The following is a 27,419-nucleotide window of genomic DNA, read 5'->3' on the forward strand; positions in this document are numbered from 1 at the left end:
CAGAGCAATATTTTCGCCTCAGCTGAATATTCAGCAAAACATCTTCTAAACAATGTACTTTGATTTTTAAGAATCAATCAATTATTTGCCAAGATATGACCCTTTCTCTTTCCTTTCAAAAAGTGCCAAATTTAGTCTTGAACACCTTTTAGAAGTAAACAAGATTAATTATGTTTAATTATCACACAGTTTGATGAAACCAAAGTGATATGCTCTAGGTACGCCTAGTTCTATTTTATGGGTTTTTGTTATTTTTAATTTTAGATAAATTTTCATAATTCTAACAATTTTCTCATGTTTTCTTAAACTACACAAAAACTATTAAAATTGTGAAAAAAATGTAGCGAAATTCGCTAGTTTGAAACTAGAAATCTCACAGTGCAGATCTAGATGCCAAATGACAATCTCATAAAGAATTATCCTCGAGTGACCTTTGTGCCTTGATAAGTGTTAAATAGTCAGAGTGCGACATTATAACAGCAACCTCTTATCACAACAGGCAAGTGAGGAAGAAGATAGGAACGCAGTTCATTGAAATGATTAACACCATTATTCCTTTTGCAATATTGATTTTATCAGTTACTAGCAGGGCTACTCGGCGTTGCTCGAGGCATGTATAAACAATGAGAAAATTTAAGATTATTTGGAATATAATTGTTATTGTTATTCTTTGGAGAGAGGAATTTTTAATGTCTATGTATCATTTTCTATTTCGAGCAAAAGAATATTTTACCTACCCTAGGACGGCTATTACATGTATGAAATAATTGTACATTTCCTAAGACAGGTAATTTACAGAATGTATAAGAAATAATTTTACTTTTTTGGGATGGGTACTTTACAACACATATTTAAAAGATGTTTACCTACCTTCGTACAGGTAATTTATATATATATATATATATATATATATATATATATATATATATATATATATATATATATATATGAAACAATTTAACATACTCTCAACAGGTATTGTATAACATAATATATGGAATAATTTCTCTTCCCACCAAGGCTACCATGATTTTAAGAAAATTGAAATAATTTTAGAAGCTGGATCATTAGGATTTCCAAATTAATACATATGTTAGAGAATGGATAGAGAGAGAGAGAGAGAGAGAGAGAGAGAGAGAGAGAGAGAGAGAGAGAGAGAGAGAGAGAGAGGAGGGAGAGTGTGAATTACAGTGTAGACACGTTCACAGGAAGTTAAGATCAGCTGATTGGATTGCGTGTAAGTCATGTGATCAGGTTAGCTGAATCGAGGCGATTTGGTTGCGACTTGGACGAGAGCGGACGGCTTTGCCGTTGTCTCCTCCCCTTTGCTGGGGGTGGGGGAACGAACGCTGACATGGTAGAAATAAGACCTAGAAGAAAAAAACAACACAGGCCAAATTCACTTTCCACCTTCTGCAAGACATCTGGGAAAGTGAAATAAACTATAGAACCAATTTCTTGTCTTGGTGTGAAATAAATCTTCGTCCCCAAAAACAGCCATCAAGTCTCCCTCCCAGACGAGATGTTCCAGATGGACCAACGAAGAAGCAGAGGTATGTTCAAATGACATGTCACACACATATTCACACTTAACAGCATATGAACATATGTAATAGAAAGACCACTAGAGATCACACACACAACGACATTGACTCTGATAAGATAATCAAACATAATCAAATCTTTTATAAATAGACACGTTTTAATATATCATCTCCATTCCAGTTTCAACCAATATACAACAAACGCTCATTTTATGATAGGACAACGTAACACATAAATACATTGTGTTGGTTTATGAGTTCGCAACCCTTGCTTCACCATAAATTTCAACATTACTGCGTTCGTTTCCTTCCTCACTTACGGCACTATTATTGTAAGAAAAATTATGTCATTTTTGGAAGAAATCTCAGCAGGATTTTAAAATTAATGCATGAATACTTTGACACAGTTAAGTGATTAGACAACCCTTGCTTCATTATCAAATTCCACATTACTCTGTTTCATTTTTTCACCACTACCGACAACAAATTTTTTGGAAAAAAGACGTGATTTTCAGAAGGCTTTACAAACAAATAAACTCAGCAGGCTTTACAAACAAATATGTTGAAAAGCTTAGAGATTAGGCAAACCTTGCTTCTTTACAAAATTTCACATTACTGAGTTCTTTCCCTCCCTACTACTGACACTATCATTTTAAGTGAAATGATATAATTTCTTGACCATAACTCAGCAGGTTTTCCAAATAATTACATAAATGCATTGACGTGAATGATGATTCGGAACCTTTTACTTTACCACAATTTTCAATATTAATGTAGTTCTCCCCGCTTCCTACCACAACCACCAACAACACATTAGTAAGAGAAGCGATGTCATTTCCAGAATATGATTGCATAGTTATTCCATATTTTTGGAATATGATTGACATTACTCCCTCCAGTCCCACCCCAAAAGTGAAGGTTTGTTAATTGCTAGAGAACTTCAGAGCACGTTAAAAAGCAACATAATTATGTGTCTTTCAACTCACCACTACAAATATGACGTCACTCCCCGAAGTTAACATCGAAAATTCAGGAAAATATTCTTAACCAGATACAGAAACTGATAAATTGTCTAGGTCGATTATTTCATTACAAACAGACCAATCAATTAACCTGCATTTCATCATTTTTCATAATTTTTGGATATGTTTCATAATTTTAACCCACATTTTTGCCTCCCCCTTACGAAAATAATAACTTTGACATATTATCTAGGTTGATTATTTTATTACAAACACATCAATCAATTAACTGAAATTTAATAATTTTTCATAATTCTTGGATATGTTACTAATTTCGAAATCATTTTTCATAATTTTAACCCGCATTATCGCCCCCCCCCTCCATACAAAAAAAATAACTTTGATGTTTTGTCTGGGCTGATTAATTAATTACAAATGAACCAATCGATTAACTCACATTTCATCATTTTTCATAATTCTTAGATATGTTACTAATTTCGACAATCATTCTTTATAATTTTAAGCCATATTATGCCCCCCCCCCTTACGAAAATAATAACTTTGATATATCATCTGAATTTATTATTTCATTACAAACATACCAATCAAGTAACTCACATTTCATCATTTTTCATAATTCTTGGATGTGTTACTAATTTCGACAATCATTTTTCATAATTTTAACCAACGTTATCGCCCACCCACCTTGAAAAAATAATAACTTTGATATATTTTCTGAGTTTATTATTTCATTACAAACACGTTAATAGATTTATTCACATTTCATCATTTTTCATAATTCTTGGATATGTTACTAATTTCTAAAATCATATTTTATAATTTTAATCTACATTATCGCCTGCCCTAACCAAAATAATAACTTTGTGATATTGTCTGGGTTGATTTTTTTATTACAAACACACCAATCATTTAACTTGCATTTCATCATTTTCATAATTTTGGGATATGTTACTAATTTCGACAACAATTTTCATAATTTAATCTACATTCTCGCCCCCCACCTCTTTACGAAAATAAACACTTTGCTATACTGTCTGGGCTTATTACTTCATTAAAAATACACAAATCAATTAACTTCCATTTCATCATTTGTCATAATTCTTGGATATGTTACTGTTATGTCCTTACTTTAAGTTCCCGATGATTGTGTAACGAATGCCCACAGCCCACTCGGGAATGCCGATCATGCAGTGATAATGGTTGAAATCTCCCTTAACTCTAGAGCCAAAACCGAAGAGCCACTGCTCAAAACAACGAGATATTATAAAAAAGCTGACTGGGAAGCCATCAGGGATCTCCTCAGAAACGCCCCATGGCGAAATATCTTTTCACTTCCTGCTGGACAGTGCACCAAGGAGACCACTGCGGCAATTGAAGCACATGTTCTCATGTGGAAATTTTATAGCAAACCCCACTCTCCCCAATGGTTTATTTCTACTTGTGCAGCTGCCATTGCGCAAAGGCAGCATGACTACTACAGATTTAACCGACATAAGTCAAGTTTTAACAGACAGAAATATATAGAAGCCAGAAGTAACTGTAAGAAATAAATAGCGACAGCTAAGAGAGAATTTACTGAAACCACCAAACAACACATCGAAGCACAGAAACTAGGAACCCTTGACTTCTGGAAAATCTACAACAGTGTAATAAATAATGGGCAATCAACTATTCCCCTACTATCCAACAATCATGAGCTTGTTTGCTCAGCAACTGAGAAGGCTAACATGCTTGCCAGTCGGTTTACCTTGAACTCCACACTGGAACCTGCTAACCATCCCCTCCCTGATTTTCCTTTCACTAGACGATTTGAAAATCACCTCTTCTCAGGTGCATGCTATCATAAACTATCTCGACACTGCAAAAGCATGTGGACCTGATCTCATCCCAGCTGTGCTATTAAAAAAATGCTCCGCCGAAGTAGCTCCAATTCTCTCCAAACTTTACAACAAATGCCTTAATGAATCTTGCTTTCCTGCCTGCTGGAAAACTGCTTCTGTGGTACCAGTTTTCAAGAATTCTGGCGAAAGAACTGACCCAGTAAATTATCGCCCCATTAGCCTCCTCCCACTCTTCGCCAAAATATTTGAGACCATAATTAACCATGCTCTGGTCCACCATCTTACAGATACTAACCTTCTGACTGACCAAAAATATGGATTTAGGCAGGCCTGTTCCATCGCAGACATCCTAACTGTAATTTCTGAACATATATACCAGTCACTGGATAAAGCGGGGGAGGGTAGAGCGGTAGCTCTAGATATATCTAAAGCTTTTGACAGGGTATGGCACGAAGGTCTTCTCGGGAAAATCAGATCATATGGTATCACTGGAAAAATACTTAACATAATTAAATCCTTCTTAGATAAGAGAAAAATCCAGGTTGTCCTTGACGGTCGTACATCTAAACAATATGATATAAATGCAGGAGTGCCCCAGGGGTATATCCTTGGACCTCTATTATTCCTAATATTCATAAATTACCTCCCTGTTTGTGAGATGGGTATATATGCTGATGACACCACGCTCTATAACAGACACGACAGGAAAACAACTGAACACATATCTAAAGAAATAACAGAAACACTAGAGGATGACCTCCGATCTGTAGTGGAATGGGGACAAAAATGGATGGTCACATTCACTGCTGCCAAGACTAAACTTGTTTCCTTCAATAATTACAAGAAACCTTCTCTACCACCAAAAGCAATGGCAAAAGACTCTTTATCTGAAAGTACATCTTTTCATAATTCTTGGATATATTACTAATTTCGACAATTCATAATTTTAACTCGCATTATTGATTCTCCTTACGGAAAAAAATAATTTGATATATTGTCTGGGCCGATTAATTCATTACAAACACACCAATCAATCAACTCCCATTTCATCATTTTTCATAATTCTTAGATATGTTACTAATTTCGACAATCATTTCTTCATAATTTTAACCCATATTATCCTACCCCCTTACGAAAATAATAACTAATCAAGTAACTCACATGTTATAATTCTTGGACGTGTTCGATTTTCGACAATCATTTTTCATAATTTTAACCAACATTATCGCCCCCTACCTTACGAAAATAATAACTTTGATATATTTTCTGAGTTTATTATTTCATTACAAACACACCAATGGATTTATTGATATTTCATCATTTTTCATAATTCTTAGATATGTTACTTATTTCGAGAATCATTTTTTTTATATTTGTAACCCATATTATCGCCTCCTCCCTTACTAACATAATAACTTTGATATATCGTCTGGACCGATTATTTCATTACAAACAGACCAATCAACTCACATTTCATCATTTTTCATATGGATATGTTACTAATTTCGAAATTCATTGTTTATACTTTTCATCCACATTATCCCCTCCTTGCGAAAATAAACACTTTGTAATATTGTCTGGGTTGATATTTTTGATTAAAACACACCAATCAATTAGCTCACATTTCATCATTTTTCATAATTCTTGGATATGTTACTAATTTCGACAATCATTTTTCATAATTTTAATCTACATTCTCGTCCCCCCCTCTTCACAAAAATAATTACTTTGATATAGTGTCTGTGCTTATTATTTCATTACAAACACACCAATCCACTCACATTTCATTTTTCATAATTCTTGGATATGTTACTAATTTCAACAATCATTTTTCATAATTTTAACCCGCATCCCCCCCCCCTTATGAAAGAAATAACTTTGATATATTGTCTAGGCCGATTATTTCATTACAAAGGCACCAATCGATCAACTCACATTTTATCATTTTTCATAATTCTTAAATATGTTACTAATTTCGACAATCATATTTTATTATTTTAACCCACATATGCCCCCCCCCTCCTTACGAAAATAATAACTTTGATATATTGTCTGAGTTGATTATTTCATTACATACACACTAATCAATTAACTTACATTTCATTATTTTTCATAATTCCTTGATATGTTACTAATATCGACAATCATTTTCATAATTTTTACCCACATTATGGTCACCCCTTACGAAAATAATGACCAATATAATTGTCTGGGCCGATTGTTTCATTACAAACACACCAATCAATTAACTCACATTTTATCATTTTTCATAATTCTTGGATATGTTACTAATTTCGACGATAATCTTTCATAATTTTAACCCACATACTAGCCCCCCCCCCCTTACGAAAATAATAACTGTGATATATTGTCTGGTTTGATTATTTCATTAAAAAAAAAACAAGCAATTAACTCACATTTCATCATTTTTCATAATTCCTGGATATGTTACTAATTTCGACAATCATTTTTCATTATTTTAACCCACATCATCGCCATATTAAAATGGTTTTCTAAATAATAACTTTTTTATTTCATCACAGTCCGTATTCTGTATGTCAGTTTCTTATTCAATAAATTATTAGGTGAAAGTACAAAATAGTTTTAACCCCCTCCCCCACCATATTAGGATTGGCTTTCTAAATAACGTTAATATTTCAGCACGATCCTTATTCTGTATATCAGTTTTTTATTTATAAAATTGTTAGGTGATAGATACCTTCCTTTCTTCATATTAAGAATGGCTTTCTAAATAATAACAGCACGGTCCGTAACCTGTGGGCCATTTTTCAATTTTTCAATTTTTAGATGAAAGTACAGAATAGTTTAAAACATATGCTCCCCATATTAATAATGTCTTTCTGAATAATAACGCTATTATTTCAGCACGGTCCCTATTCCGAATGTCAGTTTCCCTCCCCCCTCTTTTAAAAATATATATGAAATATAGTAAGTATGAAATCGTAAATTGTTTCAACCATTTCCAGGACCGATTCCATATCACCCCATCACTTAAAATTAGATATGAAATAAAGAAAATTTGAGATCGTAAACTGCTTCAGCCATTTCCGGGACTGACTATATATCACCTCCTCCCCTCTCTTAAAAATAAATATAGAATTAAGGAATATTGAGATCCTAAACAGCTCAGCCATTTATGGAGCTGTCTTCATATCCGCCCTGTCTCTTATAAATATATGTAAAATAAAGTAATTTTGAGATCATAAACTGTTTCAGCCGTTTCCGTGCCTGATTCCGTATCCCCACTCCCTGCTTTCTTTTAAATATATATAAAATGAAGTATTTTTGAGATCGTAAACTGCTTCGGCCATTTCCGGGATTAACTCCATTTCCCCCCCCCCCCATTCTTAAAATATAATCTGGGTCGATTATTTTGTATCTTTGCTTCGTTTTGTTTTTTTAAGGAGGAAGTAATGGCTGGTAAGAAACTATATTACGCTTACTTGACCTTTTTACTAAGATCAAAGTGTAGCATCTATTTTGGCAGTATTTCAGCGAACCCCCCCCCCAACATTTGTTTTTAAGGAGAAGATAATGTCTGGTGAAAACAACTTGATTGCTTGGTCTTCATGACTGAAACAATTTTAAATTCTTAGGAAAAAGTAAAAAATAGTAAAAAACATACCCTACCCTAACCATATTAAGAATGGCTTTCTAAATAATAACGATATTATTTCATCGCAGTCCGTATTTCAGTTTCTTATTTAATAAATTATTAGATGGAAGTACAGAATAGTTTTAAAAATACCTTTCCCTCCCCATATTAAGAATGACTAAATGTTATTATTTCAGCACGGTTCGTATTCCGTATATTATTTTCCACCCTCTCCATCTGAAATAAATATGAGATTGTAAAGTAAAAGATATATAGGCTTACAAATTCAAAACCGCGAGTAAAATTTACGTATTATTTTATTCTTTTTTATTAATACAAAAAAAAAAGAGTTGGTGTTATCAGCTAGAATTTAAATCAAAACACCTAACATTCCAACCTAATGTTGTGTTCTCTGTAAAGTGTGCGCATGCGCTTGACCGCACAAAATGTCTGCTCGATGTTAATGTACATTTTATATGCAAATTTGCCGATGTCTGTATGCGTTATTCGTGCATGTAAACAAAGATATTATTCGCTATAAACCATCCTTGGTTAATGAATATTATTTCCTGAAAATTTCAGTGTTATGTGACCATATTTTATAAGTTTACCTGTTAGATATTTACACACACACATACGTACTATTTTATTTATATAGATTTAACATGGTTTAAGTTGGGTCGAAAGTACTTCGTTTTAAAGAATTTGGCTTCTTTCATTAAAAAATTTCAGTCATCAGTTATAATATAAAAAGATATTGGAAATTTGGGCAAAAGTATTGTATGACGATTGATCGCTGATTAATTCTGTGAAGAAAAATGAAAGAATTAAATACTTTTATAATGAAAGGAAATGAAATACTTACTTGATATAATAAATCCTGCCTGAGACATGTAACTTCGCTTCACAGTTATCAGGTAGTTGTTTGTTGAGGCTCTGAATGTAATCCAGACTGTGTAAGTTTAGAGCCATGCAGATGATGAGCAACCCACACACCAAAGAGAGAGAGAGTGAATTTCTAGGTTATTTTCTTCTTTTATTTCTTTGTTTTTGGAGGGTTTTTTTGTGGGGTGATTTACTATGAAAGCTAAATCTCTTTTTGAGTAAAAAGACACAGCAAAGAGAATTTAGGAACTTCTCATATTTTTTTCTATTTTTACGCTGGTTCCATTCATGAACAGAATATATATAAAAGCCGAAAATGACAAAATAATTTAATACTTTTTGCACATTATTGGAAGGTTATTATGAAAAATCAGTGAAAATATTTGTTTATCAATTTATAAATTATTTTTCCGTAGCAGTTTTTTTTTAATTGAGCAAATTTGTATTCAATTGAGTCTTCGTTTTTAATTCACATAAATACCACAAGTCAGCCACGATTTTTTATTTTATCTTTTTTTTTTTTTTTTGTTAATTGAATTCTCTGAAAACTTACATTATTTTACAAACACAGAAAAGAAAAATTATTTGCAAAATGTAAGATTAGGTTTAATTACGGCAGAGCAGTTAAAATCTTAATCAATGGACTATAATTGATAAACCTTAAGATTTGTTGATAATCTTTTGTTCTTGAATCTCTTAAAGCACACAATATTGTAGGCAAGAAGGAAATGCAATGAAATGTTTATTTTACTTCCCTCTCGTTTCTTTCGCATGAATTATGTCAGACCTGTGTAAGTCCTAATTGATGGATTAGTAATCGGGAAGGATTCTTTTGCATCTTTTTTTCTCCGTGTGGTAAACATTTAGGATAATTTTGTTTGTTTGCCTTCTCTACATTTTTATTCCGATTGTATTTTAGTTTCTTGGTTTGTTTGTTTTTTTTTTCGAAATGGTTTTCTTATTATTTTACTCAAGAAGACTGCAGATGTGTTCTGTAAAATGGTTTCTCTAACATGAGAAATGTTTCTTTGTTTTTTAATAATTTAATTATGAAAAGATTCTCAACAATATTTCTGTACATATATGTAATTGTTCATGAGACTATTTGCTTTTGGTTGTCTCAGTTCATTTTCATGGAAGAAGGGGTTGTAAACTTTGGCTTTCAAATACAGCCACTGTCGAAATATAGATCTTGTGAAATCAGAGTTTAGAAGCAAATATATATCAATATAAAAGTATATGTTTATTTAAATCTTAAATTTACCATAAATCTTTTTATACATTTGCTAATCCAAAAATAGTTTTAAATTTGTGTAAGGAAAACAGAATTGGTTATAAACAAAACAATTTAAAGAAGAACTTTAATATATATATATATATATATATATATATATATATATATATATATATATATATATATATATATATATATATATACAGAAAAGTGAAAATGAAATAATTTAAAAAACAAACTTTAAACAAAAACAAGGAATATCTCCCCAGGAATAGGAAAATGAGAAGCAGACTGTCATTCTGAAGTTTTCTTTTTTTTCTAAATTTTTCCTTTCTATTCAGAGAAAAATAGCAAAAAATAATCTGAATTCAATAAAATTGTAAATGTTTAGATTTTTTTCATTTCGAAATGTGCATAAGGTGAGAATTAACTGAAGCAAAATGTACACACGTTCAGGTGCTAAAGTGTCATTTATGACACATAAATATTTTGGAAAATACGATATGTTCGTAGGAAACTTAAAGATTAGCAAGTAAATAAACTCAATTTTCCATTAAAAAAACAGTTGTATTTTGTTGGAGATCTAAAGTTTAATCAGTTTCAAATGATATAGTTTTTTTTTTTTTAATTCAAACTGCTACAGAAGCTACTTGCCTTGATTTTCTATGTGTCTGTTGGATTTTTAAAGTTGAACATGAATAGCATTTAATATTCCTGATCAAATCTTACTTCTAATTAGTCAATTTGAATTTGATAATGATGTACTGTGTTATTGATAATACAATAACGTACTTCACTGCAATTTATTTTAAGAATTAACTAATTCGGTCCAGACGACTGCTACTATGAAACACTTAGATAATCGCCTGAAATAAAAATTAGCAAGAGGAATAACTCGTCTCGACCGAAGAATGTAATAGAATTTGTCTATTTTATGTACAAACAAATAAAAGTAATAAACTAAATTAACTGTATTAACCTAATTTGTTTTCTTTTTAAAATAATTTTCTGTTTATATCATAACCATTTGCATCGTTGAATGAAGACGTTTTTTATTTATTTATTTCCTTTTTAATTGTAAGCAAAAAATGATTAAAATATAAAACAGCTAAAAATGAATAACTACAAACTTTCATCTAAAACATTTATCAACTTAAAATAATTGCATAAACTATAACAGAACATAAACTATTGAACAATTAATCGTGAAAATGATTCATGTCGGCAATTTAAACAATTTAAGACTATCATACCAACTACAATTACATGATGCAAACATCATAAACTTTAAAAAGTTAAAGTTTCAGAATAGTAATCAACCATGCAAAGAAATTGAACACTTTATGCTTATTTCTATAACTATTAGAATTTATTGCAAATAAGATGAGAGATTAGATAAACTAATTTGAAATGTGATATTATTGATTATATAAACAAAGGAAAGCGATTGCATTTATTTTAAACTTTTTATCTTGTTAGATTAATGCAGGTTTCACAAAAATTTAAAACCAAAGGTACTTGCATGTTTTTATTATTTTATTTGAAAACTATATAAAATATTTTCACTAAAATTCAGATTTTAGCTGCCACCAGTATTATCAGCAAATCATTCACTCCTTGAGTATGCCAGACAACACGTTTAATGCAGATTTATGAAAATTAAACCTTCAATAAATACTAATTGAGCCAACTATAGGCTGCAACACTGGCTCAGTTTGATGAATGCAGCTCAATAAGATAATCGAATTACCATGAAGTACTTGATCTTCTTTTGGTCTTGATATCAATTTTCATGATTGCTGCCCGTGTTATGTTAAAAGAAGCCAATGAGATGACATAACTAGTTAAGATAGTAGTGATAATGTTTACATTTATTAAGAGTTGAAATAAAAATAAATAAGAAAAAAAAATGGTTTAATTACTGACAGTTTTAAGAAATGTAACTATTATTTAAATTTGGAAATAAAATGTAAATATGCAGTTCCTTTTTAAATTAAAATAATGTTTACATTGCACTTATAACTAACACTAATCTTATATTACATACGAAACTACGATGAATCACTTTATATATTATTATTTCATTAAGTTTATTTGTTAATTTTGGTTAAGTAATTATAGTTACGAAATAACGATGACGCATTTTATAAATTCTTTAAGTAAAAATATTCTCATAATATTTAAATAAAATAAAAAAACTGAAATAACATTTCTTAAATTCCAAATAAAATGATATTTAAGAAATTTAGATGATTGTTTAATTTTATATTAAAAATTACATATTAATTTTCAGGTTTATTTATACATATTTTTTCTGTAAATTTTGATTAATAATTTTCTTACTGAAAAGTTTTTGTCATTAAATTAACGCTGACAAAATCAGTTGCCGTCTGCTTCTTTTGTATATAATAAGACTTATGTTCATTCGTACGACGCTGAGCAAAGAGTTCTGCATGGAATTTGGATTAATTACATTCCTTTTGACTCAGCACATATTAACTAAAGGAGGGAAAGATTAGCATATTTGTTATAATCATAATAATAATGGCATTTACAATTGTATTTGTTAAAATCTTTGAGCACAAAAAGAATTTTGAAATAGAATTGTATAGAATTAAGAATGGACATCAATAATTGATTAAAAGCAAGTATATTTGTGGAGTAAAAAGTGGTTTACATATTTATGGAGGAAAAAATTGACACAAAACACTTTCTCTGCAGTTTTGAGATTAAGCTTTAAAATTCCTTTCAATTAAAATATTATTTGAATTTCTTTTTTAGTAAATCATTTCCTTTAGCGAAAATTCTCGAAATTAAAAATGTTATTTAATTGTCGAAAGAATATAATTCCGTGAAAGCTTATTACTTTTAAACTTTTAAACAAGACTTCATCAATGTACTTCGTGTGCTAATGTATTTTTGGTACAGCGCTGGCACAAGTGTTTGATAAGTAGAGGTAAAAATCAAGAAACCGTATTTTTTTCTGTTTCTTCTCTTCTTCTGAGAAAATTCCACACGATAAATGCAGTTAAATTAGTTAGTTATTCCATTAATCCATTGGAGCCTTCAGACATAACCTGAAATGAAAGATGAAAAAAGTTTAAGTAAAATTTTAGTTATAAAAATAGAAAAAATAATAGAAAAAAACTCTTAATCACGAGTAAACATATGCGCTTTCTGTATACAAATAATTAATAAACTAAATAAATTATTATTATTATTATTATAAATATTTTTTAAATATGATGTCTTCAATAAACTATTCTCAGTTATTCTTCACTATAGCAAATAAGGTGCAATTCTGCCGAATAGTTTTGCAGCTTATTGACTAACATAAAATACTTGCTCAATTGTAAATATATTTTTATTGTTGTTGTTGTTGTTGCAGTAGTAGTAGTAGTAGTAGTAGTAGTAGTAGTAGTTCTAATCCTTGTAATATCTTAATTCGTCTTCTTCTCTACACTCAAGCAAGTTATTCATAAAGGTTTCTAGCTACACAGATGAAAGAAACAATAATGTTGTCATGAGAAAAGAAAGGAAAAATGATAGGAATTAGACGACAGCGATGAACTAGCAATGAGGAACTACACATGTTATGGGGATTTACCCACTCACTCTTAATGGATTCTTTTAATCAATACAAAATACCCGCATCTAATGGGGAAATGATCGCGACCTAATGCAAGGCTGCAAAATGTCTAAGCAATAGTCAGAAAATGCCGACAACCTTTTTTAGTATGTATGATGTTGGGATACACCATTGATAAAAACGGTAGAAAACCGGGCCTGAAAAGGGCCACAGCTATAAAGAATATGCCGGATCCCAAAAACATTACAGAATTACAAAGTTTATTGGGCGGGTGGGGGGTACAAACTATTACCAGACATCCATTCCCAATATGCACGACCTCCTAATCCCACTGCATGAGCTACTAAAAATGAACAGAGTGTGGAAATGAACGCCTGAATGTCAGGCAGCATTCAATAAATTTTTTTAAAAACCCTGATGTTAGACCTATTCCTCACTCATTATGACCCCAAATTAGATATCATAATTGCTAGCGATGTGAGCTCGTATAGAATAGGAACCTGTATCATACATAAAATGTCGTAAAAAAACTATTGCACACGCTTCAAGATCTTTGCTGCCAGCAGAAAAGTTCTATTCACAAAACGAGAAAGAAGTTCTTGCTCTTATTTTTGCAGTTACAAAATTTCACCGATATTTACACGAACGATTTTTATACTGCAAACCGATCATAAACCTCTATTAAGCATCTTTAATCCGAAAAAATGGTTACCCGTCTACACAACAAATAGACTGCTGAGGCGGAGTACTATTCTGCAGAATTATAATTTCAAGTTAGGGTACATTTCCTCCAAGTAGATGAGGCACCGGACTTTTAAGGTTGGTTCTGAGAGTAAATCTCTTAAGAACTCAGTAATTGCTTACTTAAGTACCAATAATGAAATGAAAAAAAAATTCTATCAGACACTTTCCAGTCAGACTGCATGGAATTAAACACAAAGCACAAGAAGACGAATTTATTAATGCTACAAAACAGAAATCACAAATAAAGACCAATGAATACAGGACAGTTTTTCTATGTATGATAACGTCCTGCTATACAGCAAGAGGGTCGTCATACCAAAAGCATTACAAAAAAAAAAGATAATGAAAGAATTTTATATGGGTTACCTGGGAATAAACAGAATGTGTAATTACGTATACTGAAGATGGATAAAGACATCAAAACCATGGTTGGTTCAGGCAAAGGTTGTGCTTTATCGGAAAAGGCTTTCCCAATCACTTCTAAACCAACACTTGTCTAGAACTCATATAGATTTCGCAGAACCACAGGAAAGTTGGTATTATATAATTGTGATGGACAGCTGCACAAAAAGGCCAGAAGTGCTAAAAGACCCAGTTATTAATTTCCTCCATGAATTATTTCAGGCGAAACACTTCGGTGAGACTTTGAAATGAGCATTAAAAATAAACATGCAGAAAAGCCACTGCTACAATTTCTATGCATCTAATCGCAATATATCATCAGCAGTATCCCCAGCAGAGACTATGTTCCATTGAAAATAAGATCTATATTTGAAAAGCAAACAAAATTGAGAAGGACTTCTATTATACCTAAGAAATGCTATGGCCCAGGAAAAAAACGTTTTCTACAAAACATTAAAAAACAACACGTCTTTGTGCGAACTAGGCCCAATAGACAAAAGAATCGGAAATATGGTGTACATCATTCAAAGTCCTAAATTCAGGTATAAAAGACACCTGAACCAAATAAGACAGTGTCTGTTGAATGATCCCAACTATGCATCTCATAAGAAGAGGCCACTGAGACGATATATGACACATTTGACATTGAAGCAGTTCCAGAACGCCACCAATCAGGAAGGAAAAGGAAGTTACTGGATCCTTTAACTGTCGATCCAAAAAGGCAAAGGTACTAGTACCCCTTGCGGAGAAGGGGTGTTATTTGACTTACCTATTCACTCTTAATGAACTCTTCTAATCAATATGTACCCTCCCTTCCGAGTCTAATACTCTCATGGGAATTATCGCAACCTCACACGAAACTACAGTCCAAAAATTCTGACAACCTTTTCTTTATATTCACATCCCTGTACAATATTTTATTTCTACTTTAATCCGTTGTCTTTCAAATCTTTCTTTATGACCCTTTTATAGGGACACAACAGTAACCCATATTTGACAATGAAGAGAAAGAAGGGCAAAATGTATGAAATTTCGCTGTTAACGACACATCCAACGCTGGTAAATTACATGTCAAGATGGGGAAGTACAAAACGATGGGAAATCCATGGACAACCAACGCAATCTCCAATTCAAAGGGATACATAACAAATCTAATGGTTAATAGTTTTTCAGCTGATATACGATAATAGCACGTACGCATACACACACACACACACTCTCTCTCTCTCTCTCACACACACACGCGCGCGCACGCACGCACACACACACACACACATAAAGAGGAAATGCTCAATTTTTAAATAGATTGACCTCAAGTGTCAATATTAAAGAACATCTAGAGGGGATGAAAATGGTATGAAAACAGATGAAATAAAACAAAGACCAGATTGAAAAATGTCAAATAACTTTTTTCAGATTATTTTTTGTTTATTTTTATTTTTATTTTTGGTTAATTCAAAGAATGAATAAATTTTCTTGCATTCCAGAATTTTTAGATGAGGATGTGCATTATTTGTATTATCGATCTCATCTTAAAAGTTAGTTGTGGCAAATGAAATTGTATTTACCGTTAATTCATTATGCCTATTATACATTATAGATTTCTATTTTGTATTTTGGAAGAAGAAATTTTTTTTTATTTTTATGCATTTTCTGGCTTTTAAAATGTGTTGCTTTTGGTAACGCTTTATGATTCGCCACAAGTCTTCTGATTTATCGAAAGCAAAAAACATTTGAGAATAAACGAAGAATTATGTCTGCAGCTGTAAAAAACTAATGAGAAAATAATCTTCAAAAACACTTCAACTTTTATATAAGATTAAAGAAATAAAACTCCAAGAATTTAATACTTTCTTTGATTTTATTTTAAATTTAATTGTTGTTTGAATCGCCTTTTCACCCTTCTCGATTGTGTGCGTGTGTGTGTGCATACGTTCATATGTGTATATGTGTGTGTGTTATTTAATAATGTTTTAGGTATGTCGAATCACAGAATAAAATGTTTTAAAATTATTTTCTATATAGAGGAACTTACATGAAGGCAAAAGTAGTTATATGAGTCGTATTACCTTTATTACTCAGAACTGTAGATTATATGCAGCTTCAATAAAATACTGTCAGTAACCGTGAGGCGGATACGTTATCTAGTAAACTGTCTTCTTTCTATGGGTCCTAGTTAACCTTCGATCATCTCACTCTACACTTCTCTATATATAGCAAAGAATACACTGCAACTCATGTCTGATAAACAATTTTCAAAAACATGAGTCAGCATATTCACACATCATTTTTTTGAGGTTCTTCATTCTTGCACTTATTAAAACGTTCCAACAGTTTCGTAAGTTCAGTTTTTACATTAATTAATTAATAAGTTAATCAACGTCTGTTTCTCTACCTAAAGCTTTTTTGCCTATATATCTTCATCACACAAAATACATATTCAAATATTCCATATGTTCAAGATTGATTAAGTTTGGAAACTTTCCATTTTATTTCGTCTAATGAGCCATAATTTGCAATTAATTGATCAAGTGATGCACCGCTTACTACGTTCGCATTTATTAGTTTTGCTTTCTATGGTTTGACCTCTTCGCTTTTATTGTAATCGTTTATCACTTCTCCTATTTCTTCCCACTCTTTCATTCCCTCCTTTTCTCTCTGGTTTAATAAAAAATGAACGGATAAAAGTTTTGGAAAAGTCCATTATAAACAAACGAGAAAGCAATGCAAGTAACAAAACAGTTTACTCTGTAGTCGAGAAGAAAGGAGAGGAATAAGAGAAAGGAAGAGATATACTTTGTATTATTATTATTATTATTATTATTATTATTATTATTATTATTATTGTTGTTGTTGTTGTTGTTGCTGCTGCTGCTGCTGCTGCTGCTGCTGCTGCTGCTGATGCAGCATTAAACTAACTTTACAAAATTTACTTTTTCTGATCGAAACAATCTAACCGAATTCAGTGGGTAACCCAACGGGTTCTAGTATGTACGTGGAGCAATAGATAAATAAATATGTAAATATGTGTCGCAAAGGCAATATAAACATGTTTAGAAATTAAGAAAGAACGAAAGAAAAATAAAGAGTAAAAAGAGTTAAAAAATAGAATAAAAATATCAAGAAAAAGAAAACGGAAAACAAAATATAAAAAAGAAAAAAAACAACGTGGATAAAAAAGAGAGAGAAAAGGGAGATAACTAAGTAAAGACATGATGAAAATAAAATAAACTAGAAGAAAATATAATAATAAACCATACAAAAGTACAGAATTTTCTTTAATGCATTTCAACACCCAATTGATGTGCCCCAATAACACCCTAACCGATTATTTTCCTATCAATTAGTTGACAAGTGAAACTTATCGATAAGGATTAAAATACATACGGCATAATCCCACGTTTGGAGATTAATTACAGCACTAAAGTACTGAACAGTTTATTAGGATTAATTGTAATCCATTGGTTTAGCGACATAACAACAAAGACCTTCTGATCAGATCTTCATGGCTGGCCTACATAACTCTGGCTCACGTGGGAAATATGTAAGAAGAGATTAAAAAATGAATATAAAAAGTATATGTTTTAAAAAGAATTGACAATGCAGTTGAATTTGTAATTTGTAACAAATATTTGCATGCAATATTTTTTTACATATTTGTAAAAGTACACACGATATAAGTGTGTTCATAAAAACATTCAAACACAATAAATAACATCTATGACAACATATTTTATGTGAAGTTCTAGATTATCTCTTAAATGTGTTGCCTCTTGAAAGTTTTTATAAGCTAATGTAAGCACAGTAACACATTATTGTTTCTAACTTTCGCAATGCCAAGTAATATCCATCTTGTAGCTATATTATTTCATTCCTATTTTCGAAAATGAAGACTTTCATTCGAAAAAATGGGACAATAGCAGTCAGACAAACTAGGAATGATTGGTTAGAATGTAAGGTCAGTGAATAAATCAAGAATTAAATAGATCATTAGAAACCATTTCCCTACGAAAGTATTGTGGTTTCTTTCCTAACAGAGTTTGAATGAGTAGACACAGAAATCGATGCTCACCTTAAACATCGATAGATAAGTGAACAATGTAATGGCCTAAGCATCTTGCCGACAAGCCCCCTCTCTTTCTCTCTCAAATCAGTTAATAACTTTATTGTGTCTCACTTGGATTTCTGAAATGGTCTTATTGATGTGTTCTTTATTTGCATAAATACTTTGTCTAAAAGAGTCCTATATTCATGTAAATCAACTAAGAATGGAAAGGAGATGACACGTGGGTCACAGTTGCAAGGGTTTATAATGAGTTTTACATGCATCGAGGGAAACAGTTATTATATCACGTATGCAAATTATTATTATATCACATATACAAATTATTATTATATCACGTATGCAAATAACTAATTACTGCTTTTATTGCCATCAACCTGACATATGTTTTAAACATTCTTCTTCCATAACTAAAAAAATGAATAAATATTATTATATAGGTATTTTTTATTAATCTTATATAGAATTATTTTGTCATCTAATTTATATGCATATTTGTGGTGTATCTGTGTTAGATAAAAACATTGAAAAAAGAGAGACACTCTTTCTCTAACTGTAAATAAATGGATAGTTTCATTTAAATACAATATAATTTCTCCTACTTTTAAGTAGCAGTTTTGTTCACGCAATCAGTAAAACACAGGATGCTAACAGTTGGAATTTGGGTTTCAAACTTTGTTAAATCAAGCCACAGTGATGAGTCGTAGATAACTATATGATAAATATATATTAAAGCTTCACTATAGGTGGAGTATACTGATGAAGGAAATGATGAATTCCACTTAGCATAAAAGCAATATTTTCCTTAAAATGAATTGAATAGTTTGATAATATCTTCCACGTTAGCACGAAACCTTAACCACTTCGAATCTTGCTATGTCTAGCTACACTGATGAGTCATAAAAATGACGAAATATGTGTCTGTTGATTATATACATGTGTACATCTTCCATCAAAAATCACAAAAACAATTATCCTCCACCTTAGTTCGCAGTAATATCCATACTGCATAATCAGTCTGAATCAGAGAAATTGTTTAGAAATGGACGAAAAAACATTTAAAATATTATATAAGAAAAAGCAAACATAAATCCTTATGAAAATCAGGAAGAAGAAAGAGAGAAAACTTGTCTGAAAATAAATTAAAGACGGGGATTTCCTTAATGGCTATTTACTTTCTCAATCCCCTTAAATACTTTAAATGGATTCATCCAGCAGTTTTTGCTTGCTAATTTTTGCATGATTGAATGAATATACAAATACGCATTGCTCTTATTACATAGTGATGGATTTGAATGACAGGATCTTTTCATGCTTCACAGCTGACAGCTCCGCTACTGCATTCAGGACTACAACATTATCAAGAGGAACCACTTCACAGTTTCAGACCTCAACTGTTTTTTTATGAAGTGGTGGGACCCCTTAGTCAGGAGGTAGTTGTTTATTTATTTATTTTTTACATAGGAGTCACCACATATCAAGGCTCTTAGGCCACTCAAGAATAAGGGTTGTTGAGTGTACGGTAATCAATGCGATAATATCGTAATAGTTGTTATTAATGGAAATTTGGTAGATTGGATTACTTAAGGAGGCGGTTCATCAAGAATTTGTTTATGTTGGACTTGAATACAACCAAGTTGTAGTCATCTGGGAAACAGACAAACGAAAGAGACTTCCACAAGCATGCAGTTCTAAGAAAGAAGCATTTTACATGGAATCTACGTTTTGATTTAGGCACAGTTAAAGCGTGGGGAAAGTATTTGACAGTGGTTTCAGTTAGACGAGTGTTTTTCGAGAAATATTAGCGAGGAGGACCAGAGATTGGAGCTCAGACGAGCACTTGCTGTGAAAGTAACCACAACAAAGATAGACTCACAACGTCCCTTTTGTGGGGAAGAGATTGTAGGGAAGAGAAAAGGGCATCCCCTACTAAGTTACAAAGTCTATTTTGTACTCTGTCAAGGCAGTGAGATATCTACTGGAACGGTAGAAAGATCCCACCATTCTTCCAGCGACCTTGGCAACAGATTTGATGTACGGGTTCCATTTCAGATCAGGAGTAATGGTCAAGCCCATAACCCATCCAAATCCACATTTCAGCAATCATCAATATCAATAACTGTTTTTTTTGTTTTTTATTATGACGTTATACTCACTGCCATCATGGCACTACCCTACATATGACGTCAGCACTTCATCTCTGTTCATCTCCATTCTCTCACCATCCAAAGTTTAACTCCCCTTCCAGTTCGTATCATTCTTTTCAGCTATATCCAATTGAACTGCTTTTTCTGTTGTATCCTGAAGATCTTCAATCAATTTTCTCAGTTGTTGCAGTAAAAGCAAACATCAAAATAGGTTTACCACATGTGCCAAATGATGAAATTCGTCCTTCCATAGGTTTACCACATGTGCCAAATTATGAAATTCGTCATTCCATAGGTTTACCACATGTGCCAAATGATGAAATTCGTCCTTCCATCCTATACCTTGATATTCCTTATCTGATTTGCAGCAGCAAAGTTTTCTTCCCATAGTGCTTCTTTCTTTCTTTCTTTTCTTTTCTTTTTTCACACAACGCAACCCAATCGGATCGTTATCCAGATGATACCAACAGTAACACAGCAACAAGTTTTTCAGATTTATACTTAACATTCAATTTCCGTTCCATCTGTCATTAGAGAGCTACTTTTTGTACCGTCATTGGGAAATTCCATCTTTATTTATTTCATACAGGACAATCCTCCATCATATAATTGCCTTTTTTTTTGTTGCTTGATTTCTGCTTCAATTATTTTAAGCACATGATTTTGATGCCATGTATACCTTTCTGTTGCCAACTCGCAGTTTGAGAGAAGATGTAGCGTTTCATTTACTCTCTATCATTATTACATATATTCAAACGAACAAACTGAAAGGTAATAGCAGTATATCATACGTTGAATCTAATCAAGAACGTTCTCACATTCATCCAATTTCCATCCAATTTTTCATTGGACAACAACACACTCCTCCTCGCATCGTAAGCATTGTCCTTGTGGATCGCATTTTCCAATAACAAAAAAAACACATGGATATATTCCTGCCATGATATATTTGAAAATTAACAATTTCATGAAATAAATTTTATCCTTTCGTTAAGGTTTTGCTTAATTAAGAACATAAAAAAATTTGTAAGAAAACATCATTGCGCAACATGTTTATTTCTTTAGATTTTTTCGATATTTGAAGAAAATCCTAAGGAATTAAAGATATTACTTCCAAAGGCAATTCTACCGATACTCTTCTTCCTACACAAGTAGAAAAGTCTTGCAAAATGGTTTCATTCTCACTCAGTAATGTAATCTACAGAAAAGTACGCAATCCATTTTAATTCTATTACTTTGCTGAGGTAAGTATGTTAAAAAGCTTTTTTATCAAACAAAATTAGTTTCATTTAAAAATAACAGCTGTCTATTCATAGCTATACAAAAATATTAAAAACCAATTTTACTTGATATCAAACCCTGTTTTGGAATTTATAATTGCTCTGGAATGACATATTAATAAAATCCTACGTCTAATATCTCCATATATATATATATATATATATATATATATATATATATATATATATATATATATATATATATACAGAGAGACAGAGAGAGAGAGATAGGGAGAGAGAGAGGGGAGGGGGATAAAAAAGGAAAAAACCAAGTTCCATATTTATTTCGAGACTTCTTCTGGATGAATGAAATTAAGAAAACAAAACACCAATATAAATATTTGAAAATATATTTTGATGGAATGAAATATATGACCTTGTTCATTTTAGAAACGAAAAAAGTCATTGAAAATTCAAAAAGTATGTGTGTAGGGGCGCATAGCGTTGTGAAAGAGAGTAACATTTTTTTCAATGCAGGCGTATACACTGTTCCTCGCCAAAATTGCTATCATTTATCAGTTGATGAGAAAAAAGGCTCAACGAACATAAAAGAGATATAATAAATAGCAATTCTCTGAATGCATTATTCTTTCATTCATTGCAACATAATCATATTTTGACTTCAAACAAGCAAAAATTGTTAAATTTCTTTCAAATAAACAGCGACGGAGATTTCTTGAATCAGCGCTTATCGCAAATTCTGGCACAATTCAAAAACGTGGAGGTTTCTATAATGTATCGCCATTGATAGGTAAACTTCTGTTAAAAGAACATAATTGAAATTTAGACGCAGGTTAACTTTCTCACACTATAGAAAATACCATCTATAATAATTAATACATAAAATCAATCAATAAATTGCATAACAAATATAAACTCATTTCATTTTAGTTACACATCCATATTTGAATCATAACGGACATATTTGTTCCAAAAAGAATATGAATTGCATCATGTCTTTTTAAATATATTAACGGCTATATGAGGTTATAAAAAATCACAAAGTTATGCCCCCTTTTTTTGAATTTCCAACGACTTTTTTCGTTTTTGAAATGGAACAAGGTCATACATTTCATTACACCAAAAATATATTTTCGAATATTTGTAATTGTGTTTTATTTTCTTAATTTTATTCATCCAGAGGAAGTCTCGTAATAAAGACGAAACATTGATGAACATATAACTTGGTTTGTTCCTTTTTTATCTCGCTATCTCATCGGAATACTACAGGGTGACCCAAAATAAAACGGGCCCCAAATCTAATTAGGGCCCCGTTTCTTAGTGTTTTGTCCGAATGAAATGAAACTTTGGTCATAACTAGTTTATTATATTCAAAACATCACATCAAAACACTAGGGTGTTTGGCTTTTTTCCTCCGTTCTACAGCATATGTTCTAGATGGCCTCCATTTAGCTCCGTGCATTTCTTGAGGCGCAGCACGAAGTTGTCCATGACGTTCTTACAGACCGAATTGGTAATGGTTCTCATCTCCTCCCTGATGGCTTCCTTAAGTTCCGTGATGGTTCTGGGTTTCCCTGCATAGACTTTGTCCTTAAGATAACCTCAAAAAAAAAAATCTGGGGGGCTTAGGTCCGGGCTATGGGGTGCCCACTCAAAATTAGTCTTGAGACTGATCACTCGGCCTCGGAAGTTCTCTTTCAGCCAATCTCAGGACAGGTTTGAGGTGTGAGAACTTGCTCCGTCCTGCTGGAACCAGAACTTGCTCATGAGTGACGGGTAGATGGTCTGAAGATCACTCTTGAAGGTTTTGAGGACCTCCACATACCGCTCCTTGGTGACTGTCACTGCTGCGCCAGATTCTTCAATGAAGATTGGTCCGATGATGCCTCTGGCCGAGATTTCAGCCCACACCGTGCACTTAGGAGAGTGCAGGGGATTGGTGGCTACTTCATTGGGTTTGGAGAACCCCCAGAAGACATTTGTCTTGGAGTTCACCTTTCCATCAAGATGGAAGTGGGCTTCATCTGAGGTCCAAAGGAGGTTAAGAATCTTGACTTGACTGCCATAGCCCTCCTCTGCTTCTTGTCTGAGGCTGTAAGGGTCTGCAGCGTCTGTATTCTGTATGGGTAAGCCCTGATATCGTTCACCAGCACTCTCCTGCAAGTCTCACGGGGCATACCGAGGGACTGACTTCGCTTATGCACAGAGCGTTTCGGACTCTGCTGGAGAGACTCTCTCACTCTTTTGACCAGCTCGACTGTTTGCTTTTTGGGACATTCAGAGTGGCTTGGACGGTTCTCTCTGGCAGCGTTGAGGTTCTCCACGGTCTCATACTTCTCGAAGTAGTCCACCCAGTTCTGAATTCTGCTTTTGGATAGAGCCATTTCACATTCGAACTGACGCATGAAACTATCCTGGGTTTTCTTAAACGAGCCTGTCTTGCAGTAAAATTTAACACAGTGTATTCTTTGTCCCAGCTCCCACTGGGGTCTTGATGTACTCGCGGTCGTTGATTCTGCCATGTCCTGTAAAATAAGGGCAATCGGTGAATAAATAATGGAGATATCACATAAAGTGTACACGGGGCCCATTTGGGGGGGGAGTCACCCTGTATTTCCATTATTCTCATCATATATATATATATATATATATATATATATATATAAATTTATGTATTAAAATTTTATGATTTGAAAAAGTTAATCTTCAAATTTAGAATGTTTTATTGTTTGAAAACAAAAAATACAATTGAATAAATTTATTTCTTTAACCCATGAGTTTTCGATGCTTATTCATCTCTTCAGAGGACAAATATTAATTATTTACGTGATTTATTTTTGTTTTTTTGCAAAACAAAAAATAATCTAAGTAAGAACATGAATTAACGCGTACATGTAACTAAAACTTGTGACGATATCAAACCCATTTTAAGATTCAACATTCATTTTGGATTTAAATTACAATATCCTTTTTTGCCTCAATATCCGATTCCCTTATTCTGTGTATTTAAATTGTTTTAAAAACTTTAATTTTCCATGTTTATTGCTTTTAGAAAATAAGATGCAAACCAATAAAAACATTTGCTAATATTTTTCTTCTGAGCAAATAAATAAGCATCGGAAACTCATGCGTTAAGGAAATAGATTTATTCAATAGTATTCTTTGTTTTCAAACAACAATAAAAAAAAAAATTCTATATTTGAAGATTAATTTTTTCAAATAATAAAATTTAAATACATAAATTTTGATACATTTGCTCTGCCTTGTATATTGAGCAATTTTTATTTAGCTGGGATTGTCTTATTAGAAAAATTACATCGAATAATATTTTTTGCATATATATATGTATATGTATTTAAATATCTATATATATATATCTATATATATATATATCTATCTATCTATCTATATATATATATATATATATATATATATATATATATATATAGAGAGAGAGAGAGAGAGAGAGAGAGAGAGAGATAAAGAGAGTTATTATCATAAATTTGTCTTTAATTATTCCATATCTTTCACTTCTGCTGCCATATTATGTCTTTTATAGATAAAAATCATGTGTTTGTAGATAAACTAAATAAAATTATGTGTTGATAACAAACGTAATTATATGGAATTTTACTAATCAAGTAATTAAGTTTGAAAAGATAAGATACAACCATTAAAAAATATTTGTATTAATAAGAAATATATTAGTCATAGAAATAAGCAATATTCCACACACTTGAACATTTTCATAGAAGTAAAAGTTTGACTTTCTGGATAACTTTTAAATCAAAAATGTTTACCTAATTCTACAAATCTCTTTTTCTACATCATGCTAAGAGACATTGTTCCTATTCCACAAAGAAGAGCGAATGAACTGTGCACATCCTCTGTTATGTCTCTGCTAGGATCTTCCGATCACTTGGTTTTCTAAATTAAGATTGAAACTAACAGTAAATGTCCCTCACTACACAGTGTATTCTATGGTCGAGTAGGAAGGTTTCCACATAGATATATCAGATATACCCCTAAACTCTATGTGTCCTCTATAGCATCGGACTTAACACAGTGACTAACTATTGGCATTGACACCCTCTAAAAAACTTCAAATTAAACCCAATAGCAAACTGAATGTGCTACCGCAGTTCCACAAAAAATCACTATTTTAATTGCTATAAACGAAATAGATGTTTAGAAACTAAAGCCGCCTATAGGTCTGCAAGCAACCTCTACCAAAAGATCATCGAAAAAGTGAGAGCGTTTTTCGCCCAAACTGGAACGTCTAAAGTAGAGGAGCAGAGATTCGGTTCCCATGAGTTTTGGCACATAACAAACAGAGTTCTAGACAGATGCATAACGTCCATCACAACCATTACCAACAGTCTTGAGATGATTACTTCAGCATTCAACAAAGACAAACTCTTCGCCAAGAACTTTGTACTAAACTCCACCATGTATGATAATAGCCGCCTACCTCCTGAGTTTCCTCTCAGGACTGACAATACTCTGAGTGACATCCATATATCTGCCCAATTGAGATTGAAGACATTTCGGGCAGATGTCACTCAAGAACCAGAAAAGAAACTCACTCTGACAGCATCTCAATCATCAAAACCTACAACTGGAACTCTCTCCAATACTAACAAAGTTTTTCAAACGCTGTCTAAAAGAAAGATGCTTCCCAGTACCTTGGAAAAACTCGACAGTCTGCCCAGTATTTAAAATCATGATAGATCGTTCTTCTACATCTCAGTACAGACCAATCAACTTTCTGCGCGTTATGAGTGAATTGCTTGAGTCTGTGATAAATAGATAAGTTGTCAACCACCTCAACAAAAGTAAACTATTCAGCAACATGCAATATGGTTTCCATTCTGAGAGATAAACTGCTGATGTACTGACGGCAGTATCATACAGGATTAGTGAATCAATAGATGAAGGCTTCATTTCTAGAACAATATCTCTTTACATATGTAAGGCATTTGACAGGGTCTGGCAGAAAGGTCTGCTTTAAAAGGTTTCCAGCTATGGAGTAGTTGGAAATGTCCTCTCAACCATCAAATCCTTTCTCAATAATAGATCTATCCAATTGATCGTTAATAAGCATAAATCTGAAGCTCACAGTATTAACAC

The 27,419-nt window shown here is 32.2% G+C and overlaps 2 long non-coding RNA genes across 2 annotated transcripts in view; one reads left to right on the plus strand and one right to left on the minus strand.

The window, feature by feature from the left end:
- LOC145297677 (uncharacterized) overlaps nt 1–27,419 on the plus strand; it is a 567,884-nt gene that overhangs the window by 514,285 nt on the left and 26,180 nt on the right. The gene's annotated exons all lie outside the window — the stretch shown is intronic.
- LOC145297676 (uncharacterized) overlaps nt 1–27,419 on the minus strand; it is a 698,958-nt gene that overhangs the window by 375,599 nt on the left and 295,940 nt on the right. Inside the window, exon 2 of the long non-coding RNA XR_013870304.1 lies at nt 8,850–13,180. This is a non-coding gene — a long non-coding RNA (uncharacterized LOC145297676). The remainder of the gene's footprint in view (nt 1–8,849; nt 13,181–27,419) is intronic.

Source organism: Euprymna scolopes, chromosome 18 (assembly GCF_053919585.1).
Source record: "Euprymna scolopes isolate OS-2025 chromosome 18, ASM5391958v1, whole genome shotgun sequence".
In the NCBI taxonomy this organism is placed as follows: Eukaryota; Metazoa; Mollusca; class Cephalopoda; order Sepiida; family Sepiolidae; genus Euprymna; species Euprymna scolopes.